The sequence below is a fragment of the Macrosteles quadrilineatus genome, unplaced genomic scaffold (genome assembly GCF_028750875.1).
Source record: "Macrosteles quadrilineatus isolate MER2022 unplaced genomic scaffold, UCM_ALF_1.0 Scaffold_7__1_contigs__length_78375512, whole genome shotgun sequence".
Classification (NCBI taxonomy): Eukaryota; Metazoa; Arthropoda; class Insecta; order Hemiptera; family Cicadellidae; genus Macrosteles; species Macrosteles quadrilineatus.
The window spans coordinates 48,479,227-48,489,655 of NW_026542600.1; positions in this window are offsets into that span (position 1 = coordinate 48,479,227).

Here is a 10,429-nt window from a genome sequence, read left to right on the forward strand (position 1 = left end):
TTCAAACAAAGAAAAATTACTTGCTTTTGCTCTTATTAACAGCTCTCCATTTTTGTCATCATTTTATGGCCAAAACTTGTTGGTTATTCGTCTGAGACATTTGTTGAACACTTGTGTGTGTTACAGCTTTTGTGACCTTTAGTTAGCATGTTTATATTTTGACCAAATTTGGCAAATTTATTTAATATATACTAAGCTATAAAATTTTACCCAAACACTTAGAGTCCCGCAAACTCGGCACTCGATAACCCGGCAGTCTGGATAACTCGGCCATCACATTGCTCAGAAAATTAGTTATTTTTTGAGTTAAATATGTATGAACAGTATACATTTTTTTATTTCCTAAGGCACCAAGAATTTGTTTTAGTCTATCTGATGACTTAATACTGACTTGTAATATAAATATATAAAAAGACGGTTGAAAAGCTTAAAAATTGTATTGTTCTAATTTTTAACGATAGTTCCTGATAACCTGGCATTTCACAAACTCGGCACCCTTCCAGTCCACATTACGCAGAGTTTGTGGGACTCTACTGTATAACCTCTCTGTAGCAGCAAACCTTTAACCAAGAAGTTCAGTTACACACAGTCACAAAGGTGGAATTCAAGTAGTTAATGAGTACTTTTTAATGCTCACATGTTTAATTGTAACAACTTTTATGTAAATTAATATGCTCCAGGAACAAGATTGGCACTTCAGTTGAAGTCTTCACTGCCAGCAGTTCGGCATGCTGCAGCTAACATAAGACAGATCATTTGAAGATTCTTAGATGAAAGTATAATAGAATCAATTTTATTCTATGTATTGCTGTTTTCTTAATTTTTGTTTATTATTGCTAATATTATTGTTATTATTACTTGTTTACATATTTATTTATTTTGTAGCTTGTTTTCATAGTTGACAGAAAATAGTAATGTATAAGTCTAACAAAGATTGGAGAATAAGTGGAATATAAAAAGGGAATAAATCTAGGAATCTTAAGTTCAAATAGGCAAATGAAAATTCACTTAGTCTGCAGGTTTACTACAACAAGGGTATTTAGACCTGATTATTGGAAGCAAATTTAATGTTTTTTTTTTAATTTGTAAGATGTGCAAATTTGCTGGCTGTATATTGTTATCTTATTAATGTTTTAGGTTTTTGTATTTGACTATAGTATTTTGTATACTTCCCCCGTGCGGTTTCCGGGGATAGAATAGGACCGCAGCTTCCCCGGCTTGTCGTAAGAGGCGACTAACAGGGGGGGAGATCCTTCTCTTCATGCTCCCTTCTTTCTCTCAGGCCTTTCTTTTTGTCTAACCTTTTTTAGGGGCTCTCTTGCCTTTTTTTGCTGTTCTGCCTTTTTGTGGTGGTAATCCTATTGCTTCCCTTGCTCCTGCAGTCTGTTCTGGTTTTATTCCCTGTGTTGGGAATGGGGTTTTTATTCTCTGTGTTGAGGATACGGTTTTGTATTCCCTGTGTTGGGAATGGGGTTTTTATTCTCTGTGTTGAGGATACGGTTTTGTATTCCCTGTGTTGGGAACAGGGTTTTTATTCATCCTGAGTTTGGGTTGTTATAATATGTATTTCATACATAAGTAATTAATATAAACAAATAAGTAAGAAAGCAATATATGTTAACAAATATTGACAATAATAATAATAATAATAATATCAACAATAATTAACAAATAACAAGTCTTATTTTATAATTCCTAGAGAGTCTTGTCCTTTCCTCTTCAGCTTTTATTGTGGTGACGATCCTTTTGCTTTGCTTTTCCTGCATATTTTCTAGTCTTTCCTGTGTTGGGAATAGCTCTCTTGGCTGGTATTTTTAGTGTTGTCATCAGCCTCGACTTCCTCTTTCTTTGTAGTAGGCTTTTTTCCTTTAACCATTGTACACTCAGAATTTGTGCTGGATTAAATTTGAGACACTAATCGCTACTATTAAATCCCGTTTCAAGAATAAGCCTAGTTAGGATCAGCAATAACCGATAAACCGGTGAAATAAACGAATAAACAAATAAGTAAGAAAGAAATATAAATATGTAAACGGATATTAATAATAACAAACCATAATAATAATATTAACAAATATAACAACAACAGCTTTTTTTGCCTCTGTAATGGCGATCGGCTGCATTGATCCTGTGAGGGTTGTTTCTTATCTAAACTTTGCTCCTGCTTTAAGCATCAAATCTCCTTTGATAGCAATATGCAATGGTGTGTAACCTTCTTATTTTACTGTCAAGATCACATTGCTCTTTATTAATAGATAAAAATTGGGTATGAAGAGTCAGGAAAGGGTTAAACTAAAGTGCAAATCTCGTTCCTGGATCTCATAATTCGGGAAATGGTAATCTTAAGCATTGTATAGATAATATGTGTTATGAATAAATGTTTTTTTCCTAAATGCTTACATTATTTTCCTTGAAACTGATCTAGTCTATTCTAATCTATATTTTGATTAAGAATGAATTGTGTTTTTCCTACACATATGCAGTATTATAACACTAAAGGATCTTAAGTAAGTGATTAAACTCATTGAAACCAACCAACCAGGAAACAGTTTTCGGCTTAGATAGTCTGTACCCAGGAAAATCTAGATTAGAATTATTATTGGGTGCTTACAAATTTCTTGAACTTAGTTTCATAATAAAATACAATGTAATGTTACCCACGTGTGTCAATGAATAATTTAAACTATGGAATTATCTAGAAACTCAACAATAATGTAACAAAGTTGTCGATGAACGTTACTTGACTAACTACTGTAAAAACCCTTGTTATACCTTTTGTATCATAACATTTAAAAACACCGAGCCCAAAAATGAGTGATATTTAGTATGAGTTAAATACACATAAATTTCCTCAGAGTTGCAATAATGACGCCAGTGCTTGAGGGTGGCCGTGCTATTACTGTCCCCCTCACCTGTTTGACCTGGTTAGTGAATGGGGCTAATGACCAGGTTCTTAGTGCATGGTGAAACAATGCAATAAGTTCTGCCGTTTATTCCATTTAACACCTTGTAGAAAACAATGTAGCTTTTAGCTTTAAACAATCTCATAAACAACCAGCTAAATACCGGTATGTGTTTCCTGATTTTTTTCGGGGAGAGAGAAGTTGAAATTACTGAAGCCCTTCTCATCAAAGCCTTAGGCTAGGTATGACTTTCCCAAGATCCATCTTAAACATTTAATAAATGTTGTTGATTTAAATGGAATGGAAAATAATGTTCTGTACATGATTATTAATTATGATTTTAATAGCTTTATCAAACGATCTTTGGAAGGATGTGGTTTCTAGCAATGTACTGTTAAAATCATATTTTAAACAAAACGTGAAAAATAAGCTGGAATTAATATAGTAGGGCCTTATTCACATTGTACTTAACATTGAAATTCATTTGACTTAGATTCTCTAAGGCTTCTACAGGGTGTCCATAAAAAACGTTTCAGGACTTTGGGAAATGAATCCTCATATCAAAAGGAAGAAAAAAGTTTATGTGAAGGTATGTCCGAAAATGCATATTTACCCAGTTATCCGCCATTTTGATTTTTATACAAAAATAATTTTAACTGTGGAGTTTTTTGTTCGATGATTATGAAATTTGGTATCCATGTTAACATACACAATACCTATAATAGAAAAAATAATAAAGCTGTTCCGATTGTAAATTTCAAAATGGTGGCCGTTTGAATTTTTCTAACTTAAATACTTAAATGTGTAAAAATAACATTTTAACATTTTTTCGTACAATTAGCCGTTTTTGAGCTATTTAAGTTAGAAAAATTCAAACGGCCACCATTTTGAAATTTACAATCGGAACAACTTTATTATTTTTTCTATTATAGGTATTGTGTATGTTAACATGGATACCAAATTTCATAATCATCGAACAAAAAACTCCACAGTTAAAATTATTTTTGTATAAAAATCAAAATGGCGGATAACTGGGTAAATATGCATTTTCGGACATACCTTCACATAAACTTTTTTCTTCCTTTTGATATGAGGATTCATTTCCCAAAGTCCTGAAACGTTTTTTATGGACACCCTGTAGAAGCCTTAGAGAATCTAAGTCAAATGAATTTCAATGTTAAGTACAATGTGAATAAGGCCCTACTATATTAATTCCAGCTTATTTTTCACGTTTTGTTTAAAATATGATTTTAACAGTACATTGCTAGAAACCACATCCTTCCAAAGATCGTTTGATAAAGCTATTAAAATCATAATTAATAATCATGTACAGAACATTATTTTCCATTCCATTTAAATCAACAACATTTATTAAATGTTTAAGATGGATCTTGGGAAAGTCATACCTAGCCTAAGGCTTTGATGAGAAGGGCTTCAGTAATTTCAACTTCTCTCTCCCCGAAAAAAATCAGGAAACACATACCGGTATTTAGCTGGTTGTTTATGAGATTGTTTAAAGCTAAAAGCTACATTGTTTTCTACAAGGTGTTAAATGGAATAAACGGCAGAACTTATTGCATTGTTTCACCATGCACTAAGAACCTGGTCATTAGCCCCATTCACTAACCAGGTCAAACAGGTGAGGGGGACAGTAATAGCACGGCCACCCTCAAGCACTGGCGTCATTATTGCAACTCTGAGGAAATTTATGTGTATTTAACTCATACTAAATATCACTCATTTTTGGGCTCGGTGTTTTTAAATGTTATGATACAAAAGGTATAACAAGGGTTTTTACAGTAGTTAGTCAAGTAACGTTCATCGACAACTTTGTTATATTATTGTTGAGTTTCTAGATAATTCCATAGTTTAAATTATTCATTGACACACGTGGGTAACATTACATTGTATTTAATTATGAAACTAAGTTCAAGAAATTTGTAATGTCAAGAATACTTTTCTTTAGCATTTTTAATTCCCTATCAAACAACACCAAGATCAAAAAGATCGGACGAAAGATAACTGAAATATAAAGTTTTTTGTGTAAAAATAAAACAAAGTTAGTCTGAGAACCCTTAATTTTGCCATATTTTTACACAAAAATGTTATATATAAAACGAAATTAAAAAAAAAAGTTTTCTTAACATTTTTTCGTACAATTAGCCTTTTTGAGGTATTTAAAAAGAAACACAGTTAACTGCAATATATAATATAACAGTTAACTAAGTAGATAACTGGGTAAATATGCATTTTCGGACATACCTTTAAATAAACTTTTTTCTTCCTTTTAGTATGAGGATTCATTTCCCAAAGTCCTGAAACGTTTTTTATGGACACCCTGTATATTGAAGAAGGGACCGTTTTAGTCTAAAATTAGATACCATTAAGCTAACAAATTGCAAAAATTGAGACGATTACACCTTTTACTTTCTCCCCCTATACATAGTTTATGGAGAAAGTATTGTTTTCGTAAAAAGTTTTGAGTGGATATATCCGTTTAGGGTCCCCCGAACCGAAAACAGTTAAGTCTGTGTGTATGCATGTGTACAGAGCTACAGAACACACCTGTAGTCCGATTTTGATGAAATTTGGTATGTAGGTACTAATCCATGGTATCTCCAGGTGTTTTTTCATTATTTCGAAATATTGAATTTTAATGGTGATTTTTTCATAAAATAATGGATTTCCTCAAAAATGGCCTGAACGATTTTGAAAAAAATTTAGTATAAGAATAAGAATATCTTTATTGTCATTAAATACAAACAAAAGTACAATAGACAACGTCAAAATAAATATAAACTTTCTATGGATTAGGTCAATTGTGTTGAAAGAAAATAATACGCTTCAAAAGTAATTGCAACTTTTGTGATTTTTTCCTACAAAATATCATAGTTAATCCCTACGCTTACCCATAATAAAGGATGTTGACAAACTTATGGGAGAAAGTATGTGTCAGATTTTATTAAAAATGTCAATATTTCAAAAACAAGATATGAAAATGAAAAGTGGATTGTGCCATTGAGTTCAGCATAAAAAGTAATTCAAAATTATGGGTCACAACACCACCTTCATATTTAAAATAATTTATCTCATTTCAAAATGGCGGATCCAAGATGGCAACCGAAAAAAATACATCCCTCATAACCAAGTAAAAATAGGTTGACAATGACTGGTGGTGTATACTTATCTTTATCTAGCACTATTTTGCGATTATGTTCTTAGTTTGGAAATGCACAATGTTAAAATGGGCTAAAATTAAAGTTATAAAAAGTTTTCATAAATTTAGAATGGATCAAGATTTTTTAAACGGATTGCAGCGTCATATTCAGCGTAAAAATCTAGTTTGAAACAATGGGTCACAACCCTACCTTTACATTTGAAAAAAAACTTTGTATCCAAAAATGGCATCCAAAAATGTATACCCCTTCAAAATGAAGTACTTACTACTCTACAATGATCTGACATGGTCCGGAGTTGATATCTTAAGAAATGTAAAAAAAGTAGGGTGGGAACACATTTAAAACTCACCCTGTATAGACTATTATTGTGCCTAAACAAGATTAGTTCTTAATCCTATTCTCTAATAATGAGCTATAACTCGGTATGCGTTTGAAGATATTTAAACAGATGGAATATGGATCGTAAAGGAAAACAAAAATATCTATATATCGAAAAGAAATCATTGATAATAATGAGTGTTCCCCTTAACAGGAAAGTACCATAAATTTATTTATCTTTATTTATGTAAAAACCACAATAGATAGAAATATGCAGTTTGCGGGAATCATCTATTAACGTAGGGGGCCCAATTGTTTTGAATTCAACGTTACATTCACATTCCCCCCCTCTCCCCCCTGCCACCAACTTATTTTTTTTAAATAGCAAGGTACCCCTTGTGACATATCAAATAAAAAAAGAGCATGACAAAAGAAAATGTTTTGTGAAAAAAAAAATTGAAAATCGGTTCATGAATTTGTGAGATAATCCCCCCCCTTTCCCACTACCGATAACTTTTTTTAAAAATAGCAAGGTACCCCTTGTGACATATCAAATGAAAAATGAATTTCACCAAACATTTTCTTTTTTCATGCTCTTTCATTTGATATGTCACAAGGGGTACCTTGCTATTTAAAAAAAGGAATGGGTTAGGGGAAAGGGGGGATTATCTCACAAATTGATGAGCCGGTTTTCAATTTTTTTCACCAAACATTTTTTTTCATGCTCTTTCATTTGATGTGTCACAAGGGGTACCTTGCTATTTAAACAAATTAAGTTGGGGGCAGGGGGGAGAGGGGGGGAATGTGAATGTAACGTTGAATTAAAAACAATTGGGCCCCCTACGTCAATATGTAGATGATTCACGCAAACTGCATATTTCTATCCATTGCGGTTTTTACATAAATAAAGATGCAAGTTTTTTAAAAAACACCCTTTATATTTATATGTGTGTGTGTGTGTCCGTTAGTACGATAACTCGAGCAAAAATGATCCGATTTAGATTAAATTCGGTACAAACGTGTAAACCTACATTTTTTCAAACAAGTTCGCGAACCAGCATGATCGGACCATGGGAACGGGGGTTTATAATAAAAATTGGTTTTTCTAATTTTTGCCCATAAAAACATAAAATTTTGCAATTTATTTTGAAACCATTTGGTAGGGCTCAAAAAACAAACAATTTACTTGAGTATATTTAAGTGTTTTCATACACCTAATAGTTACGGAGAAAATTCCAAAAAATTTTAAATTTAAAATTGTTATTCTTATGGAGAATAAGAAAACTTGTTGTAGTTTTCTTCTTTATGGACATATTTTGATCAAATTTGGAAAATGCATTTATTTCATACTAAACTATTTAACATTTTACTAAAAACACTTTTGTACCCTCCCTGTCAGCAAACCCAAGTACTGTACTCGTTAAACTAGGGCTATTTAAATGGGAAATAAATATGATAAGGGATATTTTAGTGTAAATCCAATCAGGCAAATAGAAATTCGCTTAGTCTGCAGGTTTGCTGCGGCGGGGGTATTTTAAAATATTACAATTAATGACAAATGAAGTATACCTTTTCTAGACTTGCTGAAAAGTTGATTAAGTGTGGTTCTCGTCAACCTATTGAATAAAGTGGCCATAAAATGCCTAAGGAACAGGATGAATCAAGTATCATTTTCTACTACAGTATGGAAATATAATAAATACAATTTTTCTGTTGGGATTATAAAATTGCTTCTATCGATTAATACTGTAGAATGTTAACTTCTTCTAGCCTAATTGATAGTTTTTTATAAGGATAATTAAGTGAAACAAAACTGCCAGGTACCTAAACTATATTAACTACTATATAAATAGCATTGAGTTTTTAGAGCATTAGTTGATATGTGGGGCAATTATTATTTGTCCTACTTAAGCTAAGTTAGCTTTCGAGGTCCAATTTATTTCTACTTTTTTCTTTTTAACATCTTTTTATTTTCTATATTTAACTTAAGCTAACAAAACCGATTGCCGGAGAATTGTTATTAATATTTCTTAGTTCGTTTTTAGGAAGAATTAGAAAATCTTACTAAAACACATTATTGCTTGGCTCTGAAAATTTTATTTGCAACAAATTTATATTTTGTTGATTTTGCTTAACGCGTAAAAAGATGTTTGAACTAAACGGTTATAAATACAATTTTAACCTTTCTCAAAGTTTTTAACCATTATTGTTGTTCATTTTGTAGAGATTTAAGTTGTTATTTTACGAATTCACTACTGTACTACCTTAATTAGAATTTAAAGAATGATTCATTGAACACTTAGGCATATGTTACACTTCTACTAATATATATTGCAGTTATTCGAGTACTTTACAGTGATAGTTAAGTGTAACCGTACAACTTAGTATGATGCCACTTATTACAACCTACAACTGTGGTATGTCAAGAGCCAAAAATACCTTCAATGAAACACCAGAAATAGCAAGAAGCAAAGCAGACAGCAAGCTGCATTACTAGTCTTGGCTATAGAAACTTTCCTTCTATGCTGAAAAGACTAACTCTAGAGAGTCTACAATGCAGTAATTTTAAAAGCAAAATAATATAATTAAAAGGAATCAGAGAAGGATAAATGTACCAATTATTACCAACTTTTTTGTTTTGTAACATTTATTTTCTAATCCTAAGTAGAGATTATTGCTGTAATACGAAAAATGGCATACAGTATGTGGTGTTTTGTTTTTTACAATAACTTCTTAATCAGCTAATTTTATATAATATAAAAATATAATTTTAACACTTGAAACATATTTACACTTATAATGTTTTAATTAGATAGTAAATACAATAATTATGAAAGTTGGTATTAGTGATCAATTGTGATTTGACACTCCAATCATCATCCAACATCACAATCTTTTTAAACAGTACGAGTATAAATATATATTCAAAGTATTATTAGACATATTTTTATTTACTTTCTGTTTTTAAAATACAGAAAGGCCTTCCCCAAAAGCAATGGCATTTTGCTCTAGCTCAACCATTTTGGCCGTAGTTTTTCTCAAGCTAATATGAATCCAGCAGTGTTGGTTGCGATTGATCAAAAACAGATTTAAAATTTAAGAAAACATCCTGTTACTACAACCATAGATAAAACACTTCCTTAGTAGATTTGTCATCCTTATGGATCAGCTGAAGATAATTTTATCGTCTGTTCCATCCGGTGCCACTAGGATCGTGTTTTTGTTTACAATTTGTTATTTCAGTTATTTAAAGCCTCGTTTAACAAAAAAAAAAACATCTAATCATAAACAAATCATGAAGTTTAAGCCTATAATAAAGTAACAAGATTTTGTCGACACTAGCATGAACTAGACACGAAAATCAATCTTCAAACTATACAAGGATTAGAAGTCTACTCGTGTTAGTCTATGCTACAACTTCTTGCAAGTTATGACTGTAGAGTTTTTATAATTTGAAATACCTAACCATTTCCAGTCGTCCAAAAATTGTGTTCCGGTATTTGGAAATGGTTACTGGTGTTTGATTAACCATTTTTGTAGTTTAAATTTACACCCTAACATGTGTGTATAAGCAACCTCATTAATTGCAAGCTAATATAAACCAAATGTCACATTAATAATAAATTGTCTTGTCACACTATACTGTACTTATGTTGTTTCACCAATATCTCCCGTCTTCTTTTCAGTAAGAAGGCTGAAGTGTTCTATCTCCAATAGGTTCTTCTGTATCTTATACTACAGTATTTTACACTCCAATCTTCCAACTATTATGGAAACATGTTATGGGTAGTAGCTCTAGGGCCAAAACCGTTTTCAGAAAAAACGCTGAGAATAAATGCTTGATATCTCAAGCTTAATCATTAAAAAATCTTACTTGATTAAACATAGAATATTGGTACCGGTATGTATATTAATTTTTCAGAATTTGTTATATGTTAAGAAAACTATATCCTCCTTCACAAAACACAACACTTCACACAGCTGATACTAGAAAATGCAACAAGCTGGATATTCCAATAGTAAGATTTT